This window comes from Cricetulus griseus, chromosome 7, assembly GCF_003668045.3.
Source record: "Cricetulus griseus strain 17A/GY chromosome 7, alternate assembly CriGri-PICRH-1.0, whole genome shotgun sequence".
Taxonomy (NCBI): Eukaryota; Metazoa; Chordata; class Mammalia; order Rodentia; family Cricetidae; genus Cricetulus; species Cricetulus griseus.
The window spans coordinates 103,402,909-103,419,142 of NC_048600.1; the positions used below are offsets into that span (position 1 = coordinate 103,402,909).

At 44.1% G+C, this 16,234-nt stretch overlaps 1 long non-coding RNA gene across 2 annotated transcripts in view; it reads right to left on the reverse strand.

Annotated features, from left to right (window-relative positions):
• The window catches only part of LOC118238895, a 49,084-nt gene that overhangs the window by 21,341 nt on the left and 11,509 nt on the right, over positions 1-16,234 (reverse strand). Inside the window, exon 3 of one of the 2 annotated variants that reach the window (XR_004770727.1) lies at positions 10,026-11,011. The exons of the other annotated variant lie outside the window; for it this stretch is intronic. This is a non-coding gene — a long non-coding RNA (uncharacterized LOC118238895). Of the gene's footprint in view, positions 1-10,025; positions 11,012-16,234 lie in introns of those variants that run through there. 2 annotated transcript variants of the gene reach the window in all.

Consider the following 16,234-nt stretch of genomic DNA (forward strand, 5'->3'; position numbering starts at 1 on the left):
TTCCTGCGGTATGCCAATTAAATAGAGAGTGGAATAGGAAATGACCCCCTACTCCAAAGAAGCAACTTCCCCCTCATGATGAAGCAAACTAAAGTTTCCCCAGAGGACCTGGGCAGCATTTTTAGTTTAGCTAGGCTAGGTTTAATGCTCTCAAGTCTCTCTGCTGCTCTTGCTGTTTTAAATAGACAGCACCAATATGTTCTTAACATTCTGTGCCGTTCCCACCTACATGCCTGCAGTGTCTCAGTGGTGGTATTTTCCAAGAAATGGTGCCACTGTGCACTCTAGCTGCTTTGCATGGGGAGTGAAGCTATTCTCATCAGGGCCTGCTTGGCCCAGCAAAACCCGTTCTCGTTCTGCATAGCTCATGATCACTGTGACTTTCAGTGCAGTCAAAAGGCGTTAAGTCAGAGTGGCCTGAGTAGGCTGGGGGCATTTGGGGAACTCAGTTTTGGAGCTTTGCTCCATGTCTGAACTCCATGTTGTTCTAGGTCGTTCTTAATATGCCCGGTTGATGCCAGCCAATGAAAAGGTCAGGCCCTATTTCCATCACGCATATTTGGTTTTCTTAAAATTGCATTAGGATTTTCTTGATACCATCGGTGAATGGCATAATCAGGTCAGCATAACATCAGAGCACCTGGAACAAATTGGCTGGATTACCTCAGGCAAGTTACACTGAACCTCAGTTCCTATCTGTTAAAGGGGTCTATCTGCTTCTCTGAGTTCAGTCATGAGGAGCGAAATGGCATCCTGGGATGTTGTTGGTGCTAGATAAAATATTCAAGTGCTTCCTTGCCATATGGCCAGGCTTTTGAAATGATGGCTAGAGCCCACCTGGGGAGACTTTTCATGCAGAAGCAGCCTTAAGGAACTCTTTAAAATGTTTGTGCATTTTTTTAACTCTTAAATATAACCATGGGGGCTGGAGAGATGGATCATCAGTTAAGAGCACTTGCTGCTCTTGCAGAGGCCCCAAGTTCAGGTCCCAGCACCCATGTCTGATGCCTCACAACTGCCTTTATCTCTACTTCCAGTGGATCTGACAACCTCTTTTGGGTTCTATGCATGCATATGCACATGGAAACCTATTTTTTTTAATGGCCCATGCTTTCTAAAGGTTTTGTGTGATTTAAAAAAAAAATCAGTTCTTTAAATATTCAACATTTCTCCAGGCAAGAAGTTGTGTATTCATGGAGGAACATGGAGGAGTTATTTTGTACCCAGATGGTGGTGTACACTTAGTAACATATCAAGCCTTCAGTAAAATCTGTTGTTACTTAGCCCTGCCTCTTGGGGACTCACAGACTAGTGGTTTTTCTTTCTTACCCCACCCCCCACCCCCAGGAGTACCTTCCAACTATATTGTTGTAGTGCCTTTACCTTGTTTTTTGCCCAGTGACTTATCTCACTTTCATTCAACAAATGTTTATTGGGTTTCAACTATGTGCCAAAGACTGGTCAAGACATGTGGATGCTAGAAACCCAAGCTCCAGCCTGATGCAGGCTACAGCCTTCCTTGCCTCACTCTGTAATCTTTATTGTGGGTCTTCATGAGCTTTTGTCAGTCTCTTTGTTGACACCATATGAGTGGCTATTAGATACAACAATGTGTATAGGCAAAGAGAAACAAAGGCTGACTTACCTAGATTTTCAGTGCAGGGGCCTTACATTTGCTTATCTACTAGACTGAATACAATTTCCAGTTGGAAAATATTTCCTACTGTTGAGATCACCCAAACAGCACATAATTAAGGGAACCTGTGATGAACTCCCCTTCCAATGAGAAACCTTCACAAGCCAGTGAGTCACCCTCTACTTGAGCTGCACTTTGGCTTGGCAGGCTCATTGGAAGTGGGAGCTGATTTCCCAGGCAAGAGATGATGCCTAAGACTACGCCTGCCTAGGCAGAGAGGTTTTCCTTTTTCTGGAATGCCTATAGTCTCTCCATTATCCATACCCAGTCCTTCTAAGTGTCATGCTGGTAGTCGTGGCTGGGAGTACCGTGCTGATTAAGGTGAATCTTTGCTCCATGGCTTATCCAGGGGAGGGCAGGAGAACAAATGAAAAGTTATAATGCCGTGTTTATATTGGGTGTTGTTGTCAGAGGGGGCTGTCATTAACTTGCCTAAGGAGTCAGAAGATTGCCCAGAGGAAACATCATCTTAGCTGAGACTTGAAATGTGACTGAGGCCTTGGCAAGGAGATGGGGGAGCAGTGTGAGTGTACAGAGGCAGGATAGGGGAGCAGCATGGGGTGCATTTGGGAGAGTGAACACTGCAGGGATGTCTGGAAGGGGTGACAATAATAACAGCTAATATTGATTGAGCTCCCACTGAGAGTCTGGCCTGTTCTTCACAGTTTTCATCCATGGTGATTTTGTAAGCATGTAAATTCTTTTCCAGCCAAGTGAATTTCTTTGTCTCAATATTTCTGAATCTCTTTGCCTTTTATCTACCCCCTATGATCATGGATCTCTCTAAAACTGTTATGAAAGGAAAATATTTTATGGTCCATCTGAGTTAATGCCTGTGTTAAAATTGTGACAAAAAAAAAAGCATGGAGAAATACATTATGAATGGGTCACGGGTCATTTGTCATTGGGAGTTATTGTGCTCTGCTACTGACATGCATAATTGAGATCTGAAGGTGTTTATGGAAGCTTCATCCAGGCATTGAATCCATTCAACTAAGAGAGCCCTTCCCATGCACCACGTGTCTCTCCGGGCACTGCAGCCAGGAGGAAACAGACAGTGTGGCAGGTGGTGGCGATTTCTAGGGGTAAGAATGGGTCAGGAAGGCATCCTAGGGAATGTTGAGATGGGGTGATAGAGGCACAGATTAGGGAAGACCTATTGGAGAAGGGAGGGGGGTGGGGTGGGGGTGGGGCAAAAGGCCCTGAAGCTTGCTGGGAAATGCCTCCAGGCAGAGGCCACAGGAAGTGCAAAAGCCTCAGCTGGAGACACTGATCTGAGTACTGTGGATGAGGCGATGACAGAGGGGTGACAAAGGCCCTGAACCAGGCTTGAGTCAGGCTCTTCCTGACCAGTTCCTGACCCCCTGTGTCATTGTCATAAAAACTCCCTGCTGTGGAGAGTGGGTTGAACTCCTTGTCCTACTGTTGATGTTTCTTCTTAGTAATTTTCCATCTGCAGAACCCACTGCTCCTTCTGGGCTATAAGTCTTCACTGGTCCTTGTTTTTAGAGTTCATCCTCATAGCCTCACTGGCTAAACATTGCCTTGCTATCCTTGAGAAATGTCGTAAATTATTTTCTCTTTAATGGTGGTTCTGAATGATAGGCTACGTAAGGCCCAGTGGCATGTGCATGGCATAATTGTTATTGGTGACGTTTCTTGTAGAGTCTTCCACGTAGCAGGTAGCATAATTATCTCGGCGTCTCTAATCAGAGTACTAAATTGAGACTTGGCTCCCAAATGGCGGAGGATACTTGGACAAAGACCTCAGTCTCAGCTCAGTTCCTGCTAAAAGGCATGTGATTGACTAAGGGCATTGATGTCACAGAACAGGAGAACACTATGAAGATAATAGTTTAAAAATGATCATCTTTTAATTTGTGTGTATGGTGTATGTGTGCATGAATGTACAAGTATGTGTTGTTGTTCATATGCATTCCTGGGCAGAGGTCAGAGGTTGGCAGAACCTCTCACTGAACTTGGACTTCTTCAATTCATCTAGGCTGGCTGGCCAGTGACCCCCTAATAGCCTGTACCTGTCTGTACCTCCCAATGAGAAGATTATGGTGGTATCCACCTGCTCCTGGCTTTTTATGAGGGTGCTAGGGAATCTGTACTCAAATCATCATGCTTGTGTAGCAAGTATTTCACAGATTGAGGCATCTCCCCAGCCCCTGAAACCCATGATCCGAAAGATGAGTGTGAGCCAGCATTATTTCTAAGAGCCCCGGGAATCTAATGCTGCCTCCCTGCTGCAGGCTGGTGTAACTGCATTGCTGTGGATGTCTCTCTGAGGGATAACATCCTATATCCAGCCAGTCTTGTTTTTGCTTAGCATTAAGGGCCTGGGTGTACCAGTGAGAGTGAAGAGGCTCTTCGAAGTCTTGCTTAGGCAGTTGTAGGCTGGTGACTGCTGGAGAGAAAAGAAGAGGGGCTGGTAGCATGCTGAGGCTTGATTTCTTCCTATCAATAGGGAGAGAAGGTTATGCATCCAGCTTCAAGGGCTGCCGTGTAGCTATTTACATATAGTGTCTAGCATAGGATCTGACAATCAATATGTGCTAAGTCCTATTTCCACTTCTTCTTCTTCTTTTTTTTTTTTCAGTCAGGGATGCTCTGACAACTGTGAAATTGTCCTTGGCTAAGAATTAGGACAGACAATGCAGGTAGGAGGATCACATATTTAGGTCCTTTTATGGCATGTTAGTGGCAGGCAGGCAGCCCTGGTCCTGTGTAGATTCTTCTTAAGCGTATCAGTTGCTTGGCCCTTACTAAGCCCCTGAGTCTCACCACCTCTCCATTTAGGGCCTTCTTTATACTTCTCCTCTAAGAACCTACATAAGGTCTGAGCATGATGACGGACTCCTCGGCCCTGCTTTTCCTGGCAAGAATACCTTTGTTTCCCATGTGCATTTCTGACCTCTCCTTCTGAATCTTCCTACGGCTTCCTCCTGTTCTAAGAGCCCTTGAATCTTGTTTCCCAAGATCCTCCTTCCCCTCTCTACCCACTATCCCTTGGTGATCTCATTGACATCTACAGTAAGAGTCTGAAGCCCTGGGCCAGCCCCTGATTTCCAAATCCCACGGCCCTTTTATCTACTAGCTATTTCTACACAGGTGTCCCACCACACCTACCTCAAAGGCAGTATTCTCAAGGTAATCATCTTTTCTCTTAAACCAGATTTTCCTGCTACATTCCCCAAGCAAACCAACACTGTAACTATCCGTATAATGACCCAGGCCAGAGACCTGGAAGTTACTCAGAACTCCTCCCTCTATCGTGTGTATGCTCTGCATTCCACGGTCCCCAAGTCTCTGCTCAAATGCCTTCCTGGAGTCTCACCTTCTCCTCGGATACTCCCTTGGCTACGGTCTTGCTGAACTCTTAGTTGGCATATTCTGATCGCTCCCACAGGTCTTCCTGCTGCCCATTCCATCCCTTCAGCCTCACACCAGTGATCCATTCTCTACCCTTCTCTCACACCACTAGTCCGTTCTCTGTCTTTTTCTGCCAAAGTCTTGTTTGTATTGTGAGACTCAAGTGTTGCACTTCTCCTTCAAGATGAACCCAGGACGGGATCTGCCATTAGATTTCCTGCTAGGACTCATCTCTCTTCCCCCTCTTAAGATGCTTGTTGTCCCTCCCATCCAAAATGCCAATGCTTTCGCTCCCTCCTCAGGCTATCCACACGATGGATCCTTTTCCCAGGATGTGTTTCCTGCCTCAACCTTATCTTTGTCCATCTACATTTAAAATCACTCATTCTTCAGGGCCGATGTCAAGGGTTACCTATTTAATCGTGACTGCCTACTCCTCCTAGTATATCCCATTATGCCAGTCATGAATCACGTCGTATTTTACTTACCTGTTTCCACAATAAACCACAAGGTAAAGAAATTTCTCTAATCTTTGTAGTCCTGATCTCCGAGAAGTTCTTGGCCCATTAGAACTTGTTTCTAAAGTGAGTGAGGGAATGACTTGGAAGGCATGAATGAAGACTTGAAGGTCAGCATATCAAAGGGAGCACTCACCGAAGTGAATGCATGAAAAGTTCTGAAAAGACAAGAATCAAGGAGGCCAGGCTGTCCCCTGAGCTATTAACCCATGTACTGACATCTTCAATAATGACAGCAAGTAAGGGGAAAGATCTCGAAGCAGGCTTAATTCCAAGTGATCTTCACACCACCCCCACCTATGAAGAACACCTCTCCCCTTTTCTAGGTTCAGCCTGAACAAAGCAAAATTAAGACTCTAATAACCTTATTGCCTTTTTAAATTATCACGATGCTGAATTAGAAGGATTCATAAGAAGAAGTGTTCTTTGAGGTGGTTCTGTCTCCGTTAGCATGGATATGGAGAATTAGTTGCATTCTGCAAGAACACTCGCCCATGATGCATCAGAGCAAACTGATAACACCTTACAAGAGGAAAGCTGTGTCAAACCAAACCAACCAGGGGAGCAGAAAGAACTTGGGACTTTGGACAGCTAAGGTCCCTTTACAACCACGCAGGCAGTTAGGGTCCTGCCACATTTAATGCCAGGGAAGCTGAGATCCCTGAATTATAATAACCATGACCCAGGGGATTCTGGGAGGTACAGTAATGATAGTGTCCCCCACCCCAAGACAACTCTCTTTGGAAATTGCTTGAGCATCTTCATGCCTGTCACTCTGGCTCCTCTTCAGTTTTTCTGGAGGCCACTGCATGGCAAATGTCCTAAATCCTATGTTACAGCTGAGGGGCAGAGCCTTCTAGGAGGTCATGACCCAGGACCATACAGGGAGATGGGAAGCCAGCGGGGCTGGGCTCAGGCACAATAACTTATGAAGAGCTGTTTTACTGAGTCCTCTATGAGGCATCCTGTGTTCTTTATTTAAGTCTGGGGTGAAATTAAATTTGGGTAAAAAGAATAGAAATATAATTAAAGGATCTGGCAGGAGAATATAAAACCCCGGGGGAGCAAGTAATTCCTTTGTGTCTTTCTCCTTTCTTATCTTGTTAGCTGCTTGAACATGCAAGTGATTTTCTTTTCTTCTTCTTTTTATTCCCAAATGTTCCCCTTCCTGTTAAAAGTTCATTCTTAGAGCACTAAAGCCCAAGTCTTCCACCACCTGGCTGCTTTGGGCCTGACCTCTCCATGATGTACTCTACAGGAGCTGACGAGGTGCTTCAACTTTGGTCTTTTAAATTTTTTTTTAAGTTTGCATTATAGATAATGTCATACTTATACAGGTGTTCACAACAACACAAGTCTACACAGGAAATCTAGCCCAGAAAGATTATAAACCTATTACTATCTCAAGACACTATCCCATTTCCAGCTGCACTGAGGTGGAATAAACTCAAGACTTGAAGAAGAATGTCTCCATCCAGTTTGTTCCACACCAACCTGGGTGGTGTTGGGAAAGGTACTCTGAAGCTTACGTTGTCCAATTGCAGGTTAGCCAACCTTTAGAAACTGTGACAATCAAATAATAGAGAGATGTTGGAGACTGGGTTCAGCGAGTTATACAATGCTGTTAAACATGAAGAATTATTACTGTTCCTCGGGATTCTTGGAGCCTCCACATGGAAAGCTGTTCAAGAACATAAGACAGTAGGTGTTCTGCAGTGCACAGCTTCCGTTCAGACTCCTCATGCTGAACTGATCACCTCCCACCATCTTGTGTTTTTCTTTTTCCTGCTTACTTCACTACCCACCTTGTTACCACCTTTGTTTTTCCTCTCTGTTCATAACAATCTTTTTTTTTTTCCTTTGGTTTTCTTGAGACAGGGTTTCTCTGTGTAGCTTTGGAGCCTATCCTGGCACTCACTCTGGAGACCAGTCTGGCCTTGAACTCACAGAGATCGCCTGCCTCTGCCTCCTGAGTGTTGGGATTAAAGGTGTGTGCCACCAACACCCGGCTCTGTTCGTAACAATCTTTACAACAAGCTTCTCTTCCAACTTCTATCTAGACTCCTCCAGTCACAGGTCCTGGTTTTGATACCCAGACAATTATAACTTATGACTGCTCTGGCTAGACTTTTTCCAGAGAATGGCTAGTGTTTTCTTATTCTGGAATATTCCTGTTGAACCCCAGATTAGCAGTGAGAAGCCAAGAAAGCAGCAGCAGGCACATGAAAGAGAACAGAGAAGAGCGAGCCCTCGAGGCAAATGTAAGCTCTCTCTTGTGGGCTATGGAGAGATGTGATCTCTTTATGAGGGGATTTGGGACCAGTGATGGCCAAGATGAAACACAAGACCTCATGGAAAGTTACGGTCCGTCCGAAGGGGGAGATTTGGAACAAGAAAAGATAAAACTGGCAATAAAACAAATGATAAATAGTTCAGATGGAAGCAATCCAGGCTTAGGAACAGACAGAGGGTAGTTAGTCAGATGGTGTGGTTAAGGTCAAGGATGTAGCCATCCCACCATAACTACTAGGGCCAAGGAAGTCCTGCTAATTGCTGGCAGTCCTCCCGATACTAAGGAAGTTAAAGGTAAAGCAAGACATCATTGTAGATAACAAAATGCTTTTGAGCTGGGTCCTTGAAGCTATGATTAAGACAATGACTTAATAAACCTTGAAGATCACCCACATTGAGACTTTCCCATTGGCCGAGTGAACAACTTCTTCAGGCCATTTTCATTGGGGTTTTCAGTCCCCAGCATCCATAGACGCTGTTGCTAAGTTATGACTCTCATGGGTTCCCCAGGTAGTTTACCCATCTCATCACCTTCTGTTCTTGCCATGAGAATCGAAAAAGACCAAGTTTGTCTTCTTCTATTTCCAGGAATGCCATTAACAGTCTGAGGCACTTCTTAATGTACCTAGCATATCAATGACGCTTGACAGATGTCTGACAGACTGAACCGAGTGAACAAGTCACAAGGCTGCTTTAAAAAGGTGAAAAACTGAAGGAGGTCCTCATTTCCCCCAAGACATTCCAAAATAAGATCGCAAAGTCCTTTCTAGGTCACAGAAAGCTTTCACATATCTTGTATAATTTAACCTTAACCTTGTACTACTCCAGGGAGCGTCATTATCTTCACTTTGTAGATGAAGAAATAGAATAAGAAAGGTTACACCGGCAAGGTTAAGTCAGCATGGCACTTAAGCAATACTCAAAGATAGTCTGCCTCCCACACTTTGCTGGTCTCTGTAAATAAACGGGGTGATATTCAGTTGATATTCAGGCTCTAGATATGCCTTTAAAAATGACCTATGTGCTTACTGACCTAGGGAAACAAGGCTGAGTGACTGGAAGTGTGTCTGGAATCCACTGAGCACTGGTGAGATCACATATTTGTTTCCAGACACAGAGCCCGTTTCCCTTCTAATTCCACCAAAACTGATTGTACACCCAGCAGACTCATGGGAAAGTTGCATAGCAACCCGGGGGCATGACTCAGTGGTCATCATGCAAGCAAGAGCTCTGCATTTAGAGCCATAGAACCCCTACAAAGCTGGATGCAGAGCTTACATCTCTAGTATCAGTTCTAAAGAGAGATGGGGATGGAGACAAGAGAATGCAGCAAGCTTGGGGGGTCACTGTCCTGGCATTCTCAGCAACAAACAACCACAGACTGTTTCTCACGTGAGGTGGAAGCTGAGGACCAACACTCCACCAAGTTGTTCCCTGACCTCCACATGGGCATGCATATGTCCATACTCCCACACATGAACATGCACAAACATGCGTGTACTAGGGCTCCCTAGAGGAATAAAACCAATGAGATGAAAATACATATGTAACAATAGAATTGAGAGCTGGTCATTGCTCACTCAGTTCCTTGGGCTGGGTGGTTTCTTAGCAGTCTCAACATGGTGCCCGAAGCCAGAAAGTTTTTGGAAGTCTCTTGGTCCCTAGTCTACAAAGGAAGTTTAGAAACGCTGGTTCTATCAGCAAAGAGATCAGCAACAGCAAGAGAACAGATTAACTCAGTAGCAAGAGGGATGGCCATGGTTGGAAAAGGCAAGCTGCTCTTCCTCCTGCCATGCCCACATCCAGGTGGGTCATCTCACATCAAACAGGGCAATTAGGACACTTCTAATTTGTGACAAGTTGACATCAAAACCAACCATAGTAATATACATATACATAACACACACACACACACACACACACACACACACACACACACACACACACACACACAAAGATTTTTAAAGAGGACCTCTGCCTTCTAATGCTAGCAAATTGCAAGCTTTTTTTTTTTTCTATTTTGTAACTCACCTTTGTTTTTAAGTTTTATCTTATTTTTGGCATACTTTTTATTTTAGAGTTACAGAAAAGCTATGATGATAATTCAGAGTTCCCACATACACCGTGCCCTGTTTGCCCTATCTTAGATACCAGGATGTATTTCTTAATCATGGTTAATGCACCAAAATCAACAAATCACTAGTAAGTAACATTTACAACTTGTTCACATTGTTTTTGTATTTTATGTAATTCCCTTCATGTGATCCAGGGCCCCATACAGGATACCATGTTACATTTAGTCATTTTGTCTTATTTGACTCTTCTTGGCTCTAACAGTTTTTCAGTTTTGTTGTTGCTGCTGATGCTGCTGCTGCTGGTGGTCCTGATGGTGGTGGTGGTGGTGGTGGTGTGTGCGTGTGTTGTCTGTTTTGAAAAGTGGTGGTTGACTATGCTTGTATAAGGTGCATTCATTTGGATTTGTCGGGCATTTTTCTCACAATCATTCAGTGGTTCTGGGTTTTTGACGGAGACTGTAAAATTCCAATGATATTTGAATTCTGTGTTTTCATGGGTACATTTTTCCCCCATAACCCATCACAGGTGATGTTGACCTTCATCCCTGGCTGAGGAAGTGTTTATCAGATGGCTTCTCTCTAAGTGGTCTTTCCCCCATTTCCACACTAAGTCCTTAGGAAGGATATCACAGTTCTCAGCCCACAGTTAAGAAATGGGGAGTTAGACTCCACATCCTTGAACATGGAATATGTATGTAAAATTACTTGGAATTCTTCTCCAGGCAGTTGGCTTCTTCCATCATTTGTTTCCATCCATAGCCGAGAGTTTTATTTTATTTTCTGAAATATGCTTCTTGACTTGCTTGGTTGCTCAAAGTGCTCTGACTTTAGCCACCACCCGGGGCTCTCTCCTTTTGCTGACTGAACTTTTAACCCACACAGATGTTCAAATGTCTCTGTGCAAAGCCACGACAGAAAAGGATTATTGTCACCTCGAACTCTTCCACATATTCTCCTGTCACTTTGGTCATGTCTCAGCCTGTCTCTTCTGTCAGGTTGACACCATCTGCTCATCTTCACTTCTGCTGTGGCCATGACACTGCCCTGACAACCTAAACAAGAAAGGACCCTAGAAAGTGAAACACACACAGGGGAATCCTACACACCTTTTAAAATCACTCTGCCCCCCCTCACACATTGTTAAAGCTTCACAGTTCCAACTTAATAAGCAAATGACTGTTTTCAAATTCTCAGACTGAGCTTGTGAATGAGTTAGGGAAGAGAAGAGTACAGCCTTGCTTCCTGGGCTATGGCAGGTGAGAATTAATTGGGGGGGGGACTTGAGGGGAGAACTGATGGACAGACAGGACTACACAACATATTTGTGCCAGAACACACTGTCTGCAATCCAGTGCCTTTCCAACAGCAGCTTCACAAACTAAGTTGGGCTTCAGATATGCAAACCTTGGCCTTGGAGGAAGCAGAAAAGCATAAGATACAAAATACACCATCAAAAAAATTTATAGCCGGGTAGGGTAACTGTTCTCATAGTATGATATGTTTCATGGGCAACAGAAATGTACCTCTCCAGGAAGCATGGCTTAACCTGTTCCTTCCACGTGACTGAACACTTAGTTAAGCCTATTCCAGGCTTTTAGGTCCTTGTGTCTCTCGAGCCCTTGTTTGTAGGACTGTGTCTGAGTTACAAACCTCCATGTACTGACTAGGCATTCAATACCTTAATTCATGAATAATCAATTGGATCTCACAATGCCATCCAAAATCCTAGGCTAGCAAACTTTCTTGAGACATCCACACTTTCTCCTGGTGTCTGCTTTCAATCTGAAATAAACTCCCTCAGACATACTTTGTGTCATCTCTAAATTCCTTCACTGATGGTGGCAATAACGGGGAAAAGTGGGTAGAGGTCTCCATCCGGTCTCTCTCACTGCCTTTGAGACCTCTCCGTCCTTCATCTACCTGCAACCATTTTATTGTTTCTCATTATGTTTTAAATGTCCCTGTAGTCACCTAAGATTATATGTCTTAACCATATTTCTTGATGTCTTAGTTAGGGTTTCTATTGCTGGGAAGAGACACCATGACCATGGCAACTCTTACAAAGGAAACCATTTAATCCAGGCTGCCTTACAGTTTCAGAGGTTTAATTCATTAACTTCATGGCCGACGTGATGCTAAAGAAGGATCTGAGAGTTCTACATCTTGATCTACAGGCAGCAGAAGCAACTGTGTCCCACACTGGGCACAGCTTGAGAACAGGAGACCTCAAAGCCCACCCCCACGGCGACATGCTTCTTCCAACAAAGCCACACCTCCCAATAGTGCCACTCCCTTTGGGGGCCATTTTCTTTCAAACCACCACACTTGGGAACAGTCTCAACTAACTCTGTGTTAGGATAATATTGGTTTCATGTAGAATTGAACATGATCAGATATTTGGGGATAATAACCTGGAGAGATGTAAGGATGGAGAAGGATATACTAGACTATTGAGTGTGTGTGTGTGTGTGTGTGTGTGTGTGTGTGTGTGTGTACACCTGTAGGAGGCAGAGGCCTCATGAGAATAGCACACTAGTTGGGAAGTGATTGTAGCAGTTCAGGTGTGAAACAGTGAATGCATATCTTAGCAGCAGCTCCTGGGATGTAAAGGAAGATGAATTTGTAGCATGCCCCAGGATCACCTGGAGTATTTATTAAAAATATAAATCTCAGGGTCCTGTACCCAGAGATTTTAATTCAAGAGAACCAGCATGGGGCTCCAATACTTTTATTTTTGATGACTTGCCTTATGATGCTGGGAGTCACCATCAGGAGACTCTGGGGACTCTCCTCATCAGGACTTGGTACCAATAGAATACATTAAGAGAAGCAAAAGGAAAAGTCTATAACTTTCCAGGATCCTGCTCTTGTCACCTGGGAAGATAGAGACAATGTAGAATTTTGTTTGGGACAAAAGGAGATGCAAAATTGGCCATTTTGCAGAGATTCGGAATCCTTGTTAGGAATCTAACCCACAGTGACCTATGCTTTGTCTATGACACCAAGTGAGTTAAGCCAAACTTTTCTTTGTGATTTTGATCACTAATAAAGGAGTCCTGGCTAAGTAGTAGAAATCGTCTATGTTCCAAGCACTTTGTCCATAAATTGAGGGCCTATAACTGTCACACAGGGCTATTGGGAAAGTAGGGATACCATGTGTATGCATGGGACTGGACTGGCTAACAGAACCATCTCAAGAAAGATAATTGTGACTATTGCTGTGAGATAAGTGTGCTGATGAAGCTGTTTCTTTACCGAAGAGTGATTACAAGTCAATAATAACAATGGTAATTCCAGTTTTAAAGAACCATGGTGTTAGAATTCAGGGAGAGAAAAATAACTGTTTACCAGAGCAACATATGTGGCCCACTGCATCATTGTGTTTTTTATGGTAACTGAATTGAAAAGTACACAGTGTTCCTTCTTGCTAAAATAGATACATTATTCATTTAGATTGCCAAATAATTACCAATGTAATACCATTAAGTCAGGCTCCAGTGAATGACCCCAAAAGTGACTCTTGGGAGTTCAACAAGTGTTTTTTCCAAGCTCATCAAAATCTGGGCCCAGGTCTAGAGAGATGGCTCCATGGGTAATAGTGCTTGCTGCTCAAGAACAAGGACTGGAGTTTCATCCTCAAAACCCATACAGAAATCCAGGCAGGGCAGTGTATGTATGCAGTCCCCATGCTGAGGAGGCAGATACGGGAGGGTCCTTGGGGCTCAAAGGCATCTAGTGCAGCCAAGGCATTGAGGAGCTGGCTTACTAGTCAAGAATACTTCCTTTTCAAGTATGAGGCCTGAGTTCTAATACTCAAGACCCAGACCACATTTGCCTATAGCCCCAGCATTGGGGTCTGGGGACAGGTAGAGCCCGAGAGCTTGCTAGCCAGCCAGCCTACCTGAAAAAGTGAACTTCTGGCTTAGTGAGGGAATCCATTTCAAAGTAATAAAGCAGGGAGTGATGGAAGAGGGCACCTGAAGTCATGCTCCAGCCTCCACATGGGTGCCATACTGTTATTCTCATTTACCAAAAACATACAAACACACATACACATACCATACAGAGAGACATGTGTACACACACAGACTACACACACACACACACACACCATAGAGACATGTATACACACAGACTGTACACACACACAACCAAACACACACACACACATACACACACACACACACACACACACACACACACACACACACACACACACAGAGAGAGAGAGAGAGAGAGAGAGAGAGAGAGAGAGAGAGAGAGAGACATTCACATACATACAACACACACACCCTTCACACAAATAAAGTAGAAAGCGAGTGAGGAAATTGAAGAAGACACTAGATGTCAAGTTCTAGCCTCCCATGGACTGGTACACATGTATCTCCCACATGAACATCCACAAACATGTACATACACACATAAAAGCTAAGCTGGGCTGTCACACATGGCGTAGAGTCTTATGGTCAGATCAGTGGTTGGCTGGACCTGGTTCTGACTCCACAGATGGTAGGCCTGACCCAGGGGGACAGTCACAGCTCCTGTGTGTCCTCTTTTTTTTCTATGGCCTTCTCCTGTTCTCATTTTCTTTGGGAGCCACAGTACTTCCTGAGTCACCTACTATTTTGCACCAAACAAAACCCTTTCTCACCTAGGGAAGAAGATCCCTCTCCTGCTGAATACATACCTAAGCATCTTACCTGCCTTACCTACTCCAGCAGCTTGGATTCCTAAGAGGTCTGGAAAAAGTCAAAGTTAAATTTGTGAAGCCATCCTGATATCTCTCCTCATCATTCGAGTTTTCATTTTCAGAGATTTCTCACTTCTCCCCACATCCTGGTGCACTAATGAAATACATATTCTTTTTGGGTTGCTGCTGGGCACACAGAGAAGCCCAAGTGCATTTCCTAATGGTTTATTTTCCAGCTGAGCTGAACAGAATCAAAGCCACAAACCACCAAGGAGGACCCAAGATATCGAAAAGAACAAAGGAAGCCATTTAAAATGGCTAAAAATAAAACCAAATCAGATACCACTGGGATTCTCTGCAGTTGTTTTATTAAAGGATGGGGAGAATTGTTTTATATGCACATAAATGTATAGCCTCAACAAATTTTCTTCTATTAAGTTATGTACCAAGCAACCAGCTATTTTGGTACTATTGCAAAGGTCTATACCTAAGGACAGAGGAGATGGTAAAGTGCTTGCCGTACAAGCATGAGGAACTCCACACATAACAAGCACCCATGTGCATGCTCACATGTATACACCACATACATGCGTGCATCCATATATGTACACACACACATATATACATATATATATATATATGTGGTATATGTATATATATAATATCCCATCTAAATAGTCCTGACTTTTGCCCTCCCTTCAGCCCCTATCACTCGGTCACTGAGAGCCTACTAGGTGATTAACACACTCTCCTACATTCCCAATGTTCTTGGAGCATCTGCTGTACTTGATTCCCTTGGTGAAACTCAAGATAACTGTGTCATGTGCTATGACCTGAATGTCTGTGGCCTACCATTCATGTGTTGAACCCCTAGCCTCGATGATGACAGTATTGAGAGGAAGGGGCCTCTTAAATCAGGAGTCCTTGTGAATGGGATTGAGACACCTATGGAAAGACAGTGGAAGGAGATTGTCCTTTCCAGTGAGCACAGGCACAGAGGGGAGGCACCATCTATGAGGAGTGGGCCTTCAGCTGACACCAAAGTCTACCAGCACCGTGAGCTTCCATTTCCCAACCTCTAGACTTTGAGGATTACATTTTTGTTGTCTATAAGGCACCTGGTTTGTGGTATTTTGTAATAGCAGCGCAAGTGTTTCAACATTGCCCTTGTCTCCCACGGTCCAAGATTAGATGGTGGGACTGGTGTCTTCTTTGTTTCCCGCTGCTACTTCAAGACAATCACTCCTGTTAAAAACTAAATGGAACAACACCACATTGTCATTATAAACACAACTTCTTCCAATGGGGGGCTGGTTTATGCCACACCCCTTTCTTCCCTTCTCTTTGGATGAAGACTTTAGGACCTAAAGCATGATCTTTGTCTCCTGGAAGCACACACTCCACTAGCTTTGAAGCAGGCCAGCTGCTTACCCAATACCTGGGCATTCTGAACTCAAAGACCTCCTCATTCCCACCTCAGCTCATCTACTCACAAAACATACCGAGTGTCACCCTCCTCGAAGATCCGCACACCTTCCCAAACCATGGTTTTGCAGTTCTCATCTCCAGACCCTTCTTACCAGCA